We start from the raw sequence: 9634 nt of genomic DNA, 5'->3' as shown, positions 1-9634 counted from the left end.
CACGTTAATTGATCAGTATCTGTACCATAATGACTAATCAGTAATGATTAGTATTAGCCCTGATTAGAACTTAGTTCCTTTAGGATGCACTGATCTCATAGCGTACTAATGACATCATCAAAGGCCTTGGGCAAAGTCAACACAAAATGTAGACCATGTTCAAAGACTGGGATAAACAACGTGGGCTCATCTTAAGTGGCTTTTACCTCAAGTTGTTACCCCACCTGACGAGGAAGAATGTAAAGGAAACAAGGTATTAAGGTAAAATCAAACAAGCGGAATTAACTACCCCATGGTTAGTTCTTCCTAGGAATGCACTGATGTTTGATTTTCAAAGCAGGCAAAACAGTAAGGAAGCTGTCTGAATGATGATCTCAGCTCTAGGAGACTGCTGCCTTTTATTACATTAAGGAAGAAAGAGGTCATCCCAGTATTTAGGGGTTAAATATTACATAAAAAAACAATTACTTGAGGAGATGCAACAATGTATTTTTGCTTTGTGTTTTCTAAATCTCTAATTTTTGTCCTCGGTATTGACTTGTTTTTCTCAGATATGTCACTAAATGACTACAGCAGTGCTAGTAATCATATCCAGAAATTTAACGTTTCGATGCTGAAAAGAGTGCAAATCTTCCTGTGCCTGTGTTTTAAAAGCAATAAACTATTTTGTTGCCTAAAGAGCTTGGTGGGGCGGAGAGGGGAGTTGGAATCAAACTTTACATCCTGTCATACTAGATATAAGGTAATTTTTAAACAACCTTACTTGGATATAATGCACATACTATACATCTCAAACATTGAAGTTATATAACTTTTTTAATATATTCATTGAGTTGTGAAACTACCACCACGATCGATTTTAGAACATTTCTATCTCTCCAAAAAGAAATCTTGCTTTTCCAGAAGTCACTCCCCAGTTCCTATCAAACTACCTACCCTAGGAAGTACCTACCCTAGGTAGGTACCTACCCTAGGAAATCACTAATCTACTTTCTCTCTGAATGATTTGCCTACTCTGGACTTTTTAAATGAATGGGATCATAGAACATGTGGTCTTTTATGACTAGCGTTTTTTACACGTATGTATATGTGTTTATATATATGTTTATAATTTTTATATAATTCCTGATGAATTGACCCATTAGAAATACATCAACACTCTTTTATAATTATTGCTTTAGATGGTTTTCTCTTAAATCAGATAGTAGAAGTGTTACAAAAGTACTTCTATACTGATTTATTTTTACCTACATAGTTATCTTAATAATGTGGTTTCCAGTTACTGTTCAGTATCCTTTCATTTCAGCCTGAAGGACTCCCTTTAGTATTTCCTGTTGGTGAAGGTCTGTTAGAAACAATATATATCAGATTTGTTGTTGTTGTTGTTGTTATTGTTTTAAATACGTTTGCTAGAGGCGCCTGGGTGGCTCAGTCGTTAAGTGTCTGCCTTCAGCTCAGGTCATGATCCCAGAGTCCTGGGATTAAGCCCCACATTGGGGTCTCTGCTCAGCGGGGAACCTGCTTCTCCCTCTCCCTCGCTCCCCCTGCGTGTGTTCCTGCTCTCGCTCTCTCTCTCTCTCTGTCAAATAAATAAATAAAAATCTTTAAAAAAATAAAAATAAAAAAATAGGTTTGCTAGATATAGAATTCTTGCTTTAATTCTTTGAAACCTTTGAATGACAATACTATATATTCCGGCTCCATTATATCTGATGAGAAGTCAGCTGATAATATTGTTGAATATGTCCGTATGAGTTATGTCCTGGAACACATTGTTCCAAAGTCTGATACAATTAAATTTGAGCTTTTTAAGGCTTTGCCTCATTCCCTCTTGCTCCCTTGGCTGGGTGGTGGTGACTGCACGGACCCACCAGTGTGGGCTACACCATCATGTCTGTTTGCTGGACAAAATGGCCACCACCACCACTGAACATGCTTCAGCAATGACTACCAACACTTTAAGGAGCTCAGCAATGTTGTTTACTCTGTGGTCTACAGGTGTGTGAAGGATTCCTCCATACAAGAATATGCTGCAAAAATCATCAATACCAAGAATTTATCTGCCCAGGATCACCAGAAACTAGAATGTGAAGTCTGAATATTCTGACTTTTGAAACATCATGCACCTTCATGACAGTATTTCTGAAGAAAAGTTTCACAACCTCATGTTTGACCTTCTTACTGGCAAGGAGCTCTTTGAAGAGATTGTGGCTAGAGAGTACTACAGTGAAGTTGGTGCTAACAACTGTATACATCAAAATCTGGAAAGTTTCAGCCACATCCACCAGCATGACATTGTCCACTAAGATCTGAAGTCTGAGAACCTTCTGCTGGCAAGTAGATGCAAGAGTGTCAACATGAATCTGGCTGATTTTGGCCTAGCCATGGAAGTATGAGAACAGCAGACTTGGTTTAATTTTGATGGCACACCAAGTTATTTGTTCCCTGAGGCCTTGAGGAAAGATACCTATGGAAAACCTGTGGCTATTTGGGCCTATGGATTCATCTGATATATCCTTCTGTTGGGATATCTTCCTTTCTTGGATGAAGATCAGCACAAGCTATATCAGCAGATCAAGGCTGGAGCCTATGATTCCCATTATGAGAGTGGGATACAGTGACTCCTAAAGCAAGAACATAGTTAACCAGAGGCCATAAACCCCACAAAATGTATCACACCTCACCAGGCTCTCAAGTAGCCACCAGTCTGCAAAAATTCCCCAGTGGCCTCCATGATGCACCATCAAGACAATATGAAGTGTTTGTGCAAGTTCAGTGTCTTGAGAAAACTGAAAGATGTCATGCTCAAGATTATGCTCTTCTCTAGGGGTTTTTCATCTGCCAAAAACATATTGAATAAGCAGTCAGACAGTGGTGTCAAGGACCAGAAACCACCATGGTGTATACAGTTTAGTATGGGCAGCTCCACAGAGAGATGAACCACCACCATGAAAGATGAGGACATCAAAGTGCACAAACAAGAGATCATTAAGATCATTGAACAATGGACTGAGGTTATTAACAATGGGGTCCTTGAGGCCTACAAGATTTGTGATTTAAGCCTTACTTTTTTTTTTAGCCCTAAGCCTAGGATAACCTCACAGAGGGGATGGATTTCCATAAATCTTACTTTGAGAAATTCCTACCTCAAAGCAACAAGCCCATTCACACCACCATCATGAACCCACACAACTACATGATTCATGTATGCAGCTTGCATCTTCTCCATCCACTTCACCTGGTATATTGATGGGCAGGGTCAGCCTCTCACCAGCCCGTTGGTGACAATGGTCTGGCAACGTTGGGATGGCAAATGGCTCAGTGTCCTCTATCACTGCTATAGTGAGCTCAGCCACAGAGGCATTAGGAGATGCCAGCCAGCCAGACGTCACTGAGCTTATGCAGCCAGTGGTTCTGGAGGACCCGAGGGACAGAGGCAGTTCTGTTCATTTGAGGTTTAAAACAAATTACAAAGCAGTGACAGCCAAGGCATGCCCTTGCATACAGCACTGCCACCTGCCCTTTATATCTGTGTCTGCTCTACTGAGATGTTTATCACAACTAAGTAAAAAAGAAAGAAAAAAGAAAGAAAGAAAGAAAGAAAGAAAGAAAGAAAGAAAGAAAGAAAGAAAGAAAGAAAGAAGAAAGAAAGAAAGAAAGAAAGAAAGAAAGAAAGAAAGAAAGAAAGAAAGAAAGAAAGAAAGAAAGAAAAGAAAGAAAGAAAGAAAGAAAAAAAATTGTTTAAAAAAATGAAATTCGTATTTTTAATTTTCTGAGGAAACTCCACACTAATTTCCACAATGGCTGCACCAGTTTACCTTCCCACCAACAGTGCATGAGGGTTCCCTTTTGTCCATATCCTCACCAGCATTTGTTATTTCATGTCTTCTGGATAATAGCCAAGGGCAATAGCTTGTGATCTCAGCATGCCTCTACTGGCATAAAACCTCTATCCTATGAATAATGGTTAAACAAGGATGTTAGAGCCGCTGTACCTGGAATAGACCTCCTTTCCTATGAGTTGAGGATAGATGAGAGAAGGGAACATCAGATCTCTTATTGAATAAAATTATGTGGAATACAGCTCCTGAGACATAGAGCTGGAGAGAAAAAGAATTGCTGATGTCTTGCATCTCCTGGAGAGACTGTAGCCCTAGGCTGTGACCAGAAGGAGAGAGAGAGAGAGCCCTGCAGTCTCCGCCACGCCCACCTGAATAGGATTCCATCATACTAGGCCAGCTGGGTTTGAAGAGCAGAGTGGCTCAAGTTCCCACTCTCTTGATATTTTTACCAACACTTAGGAGAATTTCTATTTTCTTCAATAATTTTGTCTTCATTTGTTTATGCCCTTAGGATAATATTCAGGGGTGTTAAATGTTTTCGTTGTTGTTTGTTTGTTTTTTATAATTTTCAGCAGTAAAGTTTGTTTCTCTTGGAGAGGGTCCTCTGCCATCCCAGATGGCATTAAAGACAGCTTTTTTCCCCCCAAAGCAAACATACTACTGGAAGGAATATAATTCTCATTATTATATTTGAATAGTTATGTATGAAATACATTTTGGGGAATGAAATACTGTTCCTTACAATATATCATGATATTTTGGGTATATTAAATAATGAAATACATGTGAAGTTATTTAGCATAGGAGCTGGCATATATGTGATTCTTAGTAAATTACTTTTCTTTCTGAATATGTTGGGGATCATTTTGTGATTATAATTAATCTAAAATCCATCTTGCCTTAAACAAAGTCTTGAAAAAGTTTTTTAGGGGTGCCTGGGTGACTCAGTCAGTTAAGCATCTGCCTTCAGCTCAGGTCATGATGCCAGGGTCCTGGGATGGAGCCCCGCATTAAGCTCCCTGCTCAGCAGGAAGTCTGCTTCTCCCTCTGCCCCTCCTCTGCTCATGCTCTCTCTTTGACAAATAAATAAATAAAATCTTTAAAAACTAATTTTAAAAAAAGGAAGAGCTTTTTAAAGTTTTCTGTTCTGTCAAAGGAGAACAGATGTTGCTAAGGTAACTTTCTGGAAATTATAATGTCTCATTTAATTTGCAAAAGTGTGAACAGTGTTTAGTTATATATGTTTTACATCAATATCAATTTTTATGCTGATGTTCACATATATATGTTTTTCTTACATCTGTTATTTCTGCGGGGAGAAATGCATCCAACTAGTACTTCTAACCCTTACTGAGCCCTCAAAGACTATGTAGGTGAAAGCAATAACCCCATTAATATCACAAGAGTGCCAGTCTCCTCCTAGTTTCATCCCATATTTGATTTAGTTTAATCAATTTTATCTTGTTCCTAAATGTGAGACAGGAGTTTATGTTTTTCCTGGACTGCAATTTTACTCTTTTAGATTTATGCGCTGATTAAGGTTTTTTTTTTGCCTTACCCTTGGAACTTATTAAGTATGTAACTGAGATTTACCTTTTGGCTTTTCTCACTTTTACCTATTTATGAGATTTGACATTAATCCTGGCTTATCCTCACTTGCCATGAGAAGAAGTAAAAACATTAAATTAATCACTTCATCAACTCCATGAGCCAAATAACACTTTACATACATTGCAAACTGTTATAAACCAAAACAAACTTTTAAAGAACATTTATTTTATTAGTTTAATGAGTTATTTTAAATTGTCTGAATTAGACATAAACCTGACAACTAAACTGAACTATTATTTTTGTCTTTAAAAGCACTGTAAGCACTATAAAGAGAACCTCTCTCAGGGCTGGCAAAACCGGGGCAGAGATCAAGAAAAAGATGGAATATAAGCCAGAATTTCAGGGACTCCAATAAGAGAAGAGAATCTTGAGTGAGTGAATTAATGAACATTTGTGTAAGTGAAAATCTTAAAATTATTAAAACATGCCAGATATTCTTAGTGACTAGAGGTGTTTTTTTCCTCCAAGATTTTATTTAAATTCAAGTTAGTTAACATATAGTATAGTATTAGTTTCAAGAGTAGAATCTAGTGATTTATCACTTACATATAACACCCAGTGCTCATCAGAAGTACCCTCCGTAACACCCATCACCCATTTACCCTATCCCCTGCCCACCTCCCCTCCAGAAACCCTCAGTTTGTTCTCTATAGTTGAGTCCCTTTGCTTTGCCTCCTTGTCTGTTTTTATCTTATTTTATTTTTCTTTTCCTTCCCCTATGTTCATCTGTTTTGTTTCTTAAATTCCACATAGGAGTGAAACCATATGGTATTTGTCTTCTCTGACTGACTTATTTCACTTAGCATAATACACTCTAGCTACACCCACATCATTGAAAATGGCTAGATTTCATTCTTTTTGATGGCTAAGTGATATTCCTTTGTATACATAAAACACATCTTCTTCATCTATTCATGAGGCGACGGACTTTTAGGCTCTTTCTATACCTTGGCTATTGTTTATAATTGACTTGAGGTTTTTTGGAAGCAACACCGAAAGATTGTTTTTGAAAGACAAGTTGAATTCAGAATGTAGAAATTTTGGTCTCACCTTTAATAAGTAAAAAAACTCAACATGTGCTGCTATTGCTGTTGCTTTGTTCTTCTCAGGAGTAGAGGAACCTGATACATTAAGGAAATGTAAGTGAATATTATGAATTATCGATAAAAAAGACTTGGACAGAACCACAAGTTAGGGACTAGTTTCCATTATCTGAGGGTGAGTTGATAAGGAGCTAAGCATGGGAAGTAGCTGTGGGAATGGAAAGAAAGGAGTCAGATGCGAAAAAAGTCATGAAGTCGGAACCAGCAGGCCTTCAGAAGGGAGCAAGAAGCATCAAATATAAACAATGCTTTGCAAAATAAGATAGGAAAAAAATAGAAAGTGTTTAATCATGGGGATTTTAAATCTATGCATATTATGCACAACAGGTAATACTCTGCACTACAAAAGATCTAAAATCTAAAGTAATAAGCAGAGAATGTGGTATATTATATCCAGAGATAATAAAACTTCATAGCCTCAAGTGTGTGCTGTGAAATTTCCTCTATAAAACATTGATTATATGAATGTGTCACATTAAGCACTTCTTGTAAGGAATTCTTATGTTCCAGTCGGAAAGCTGGATTGATTTTTCTACTCATGAACAGTGAAAATTTAGTTAAAATATTGCTTCTCAAGGATTTTACTTTCATGTGTAAGGGATTATTTAATATTGGCTATCAATTCAGGTAACAGTTATTTCCAATGGGCAATCTGTTCTTAAGATATATGGAACCAATTAGAAAATCCGTGTAGGTTGAATATTTAATTGTAAACAGTCTAACTAACTTAATTTCACCTAATACTATAGTCTGAAATTTTGCAGAAGTCAGAAAGATACACTTTCCCATTCAAGAGAGATAATTTATCAAAATTGCTCAGTGTGGAAAAAAAATATTAGAATTCTCCACATTCTGGAAGTTTATACATTTGGCAAAATGTAATAGTTCTTGTGATTTATGACTTGAAATTTATTAATTTTCATTACTAGAACTAATTATGGTCATTTCTACTTACTATTTCCCTCATTAGAAAGCTCCAGTGCACGTCATCAGTCAATTAATGACTCATTGTTCTCACTATCTTATCTGCTGTGTTATATTAACTTCATGAGTAGTGAAGGGTTTAAGTATTTAGACAATTTTGATTACTACTATTTGTAATGGAAAAGCAACCAAAATTGTAATAAAGTGATCTGCATCACATGCAGGTTTTCTCAATCCTGAAGCTTACATTTTGGAAGTATTTTTTTAAGGGAATAAAGTTTTCAATTTATTTACAAGCATATAAATAAAAATCAGGAACTTGAAAGGGCCCACGTGAGTGAGAGGTCACAAAATATATGCATCATGATAAATCTGCTTCTAAAGAATACAATTGTCAGTATATTTAAAAGGTGAGATGAATCAATTTCAGTGAAAGGTTTTCTAATGAGGCATACTAGGAAAAGTAGATGACCTAAAGACGTATTGTTTAAAAAAAATAAAAATAAAAACATAAAGACGTCTTGTTTATTGTCTTAATAAAGCCTGTGGCTAGAAAGTGGTATATCTCTGCTCTTTAATTTTGTACTACCAAGTTAGCTTTCAGAATGTTTTTTTTAAAGATTTTATTTATTTATTTAAGAGAGAGCACAATTGAGCGAGAGAGAGAGCACGAGAGCAGGGTGAGGGTCAGAGAGAGATGCAGATTCCCTGCTGAGCAGGAAGCCCAATGCGGGACTCGATCCCAGGACCCTGGGATCATGACCTGAGCAGAAGTCAGACGCCCTTAACCGACTGAGCCACCCAGGCGCCCTAGCTTTCAGAATGTTTACCAAAAATTAAAACTTCTCATCCTTAATATCTTGAGCGTAATGCTGCAGCTAATAATACACCAATGGCATATCAATATATATTCTGGAAGGAAGAGAAAAACCTTGACAAAACAAAAGCAGATATAATCATTACTGGGGAACTATTTGCAACACTTGAATTTGGTAAAAGACAAATAGTAAAAACATGTAAAGAATTCCTACAAAGCAACAAGAAAAAAGACACCAGTGAAAAAATGAAAGAAGTAACCAAAATAACCAGTAAATATTCAAATGATACCAAATTCATTAACCATCAGAGAAAGACAATCTGAACCACAATGTTATATGACTAGACCATCATCAGAATGAGGAAAATGAAGAGAGATGATACTGTTTTGACTGGGATGTAGAATAGCCAGAGCTACCATACACTGCTGTGAGTGAGAATATGTACCTCTTTTATACTATACTAAATTTCAATGAGCACCTACCCTATTACTCGTGATTCCATTCCTTGGTGTGTACTCAACAGAAATACAAGTATCTGTTCTCCAAATTACAGGTGCTAGAATGTCATATTAGTGCTATTCATAGTATAGCAAAACTCTAAGATTCTAATGTCTATCATCATTAGAAAAATAAGTAAATTATGAAATACTTGTGTAATCAAATATTATACAGAGCAAAATAAATTAGGTAATACTTATACAACATGGATTATGCTCACAAATATAACATTAAGGGAAAGGAACCAGACGGAAAAGAATACATACCAAATGATGACATTTCTTTTTTTTTCCCCTCCAAATTTTTGTTTAAATTCTAGTTAGTTAACATACAGTGCAATATTGGTTTCAGGAGTACAATTCAGTGATTCATCACTTACATACAACACCCAGTGCTCATCATGACAAGTGCCCTTCTTAAAACCCATCACCATTTAGCCCATCCCCCACCCTCATCAACCCTCAGATTGTTCTCTATCATTAAGAGTCTTTTATGGTTTGCCTCCCCTCTCTCTTTCTCTTTTTTCCCTTTCCACACATTCATCTGTTTTGTTTCCTAAATTCCACATGTGAGTGAAATCATATGGTATTTGTCTTTTCTGACTATTTTGCTTAGCATAATACACTCTAGCTCCATCCACATCGTTGCAAATGGAAAATTTCATTCATTTTATGACTGAGTAATATTCCACTGTGTGTGTGTGTGTGTGTGTGTGTGTGTGTGTATATATCCCATCTTTATCCATTCATAAGTCAATGTACACTGGACTCCAATGTACACTGGACTCCAATGTACACTGGACTCAATAGTTTGGCTATTGTTTTTAATGCTGCTATAA

The 9634-nt window shown here is 36.6% G+C and overlaps 1 pseudogene; it reads left to right on the top strand.

Annotated features, from left to right (window-relative positions):
- Positions 1–1910: 1910 nt before the first annotated feature.
- Positions 1911–3395, top strand: LOC112839322 (calcium/calmodulin-dependent protein kinase type II subunit gamma pseudogene; annotated as a pseudogene).
- The last annotated feature ends 6239 nt before the right edge of the window (positions 3396–9634 follow it).

This window comes from Callorhinus ursinus, unplaced genomic scaffold (genome assembly GCF_003265705.2).
Source record: "Callorhinus ursinus isolate GAN/ISIS: 27379988/994484 unplaced genomic scaffold, GSC_fseal_2.0 scaffold54, whole genome shotgun sequence".
Classification (NCBI taxonomy): domain Eukaryota; kingdom Metazoa; phylum Chordata; class Mammalia; order Carnivora; family Otariidae; genus Callorhinus; species Callorhinus ursinus.
The sequence above is the reverse complement of the archived record's forward strand: the minus strand, read 5'-3'. Positions and strand labels throughout refer to the sequence as shown.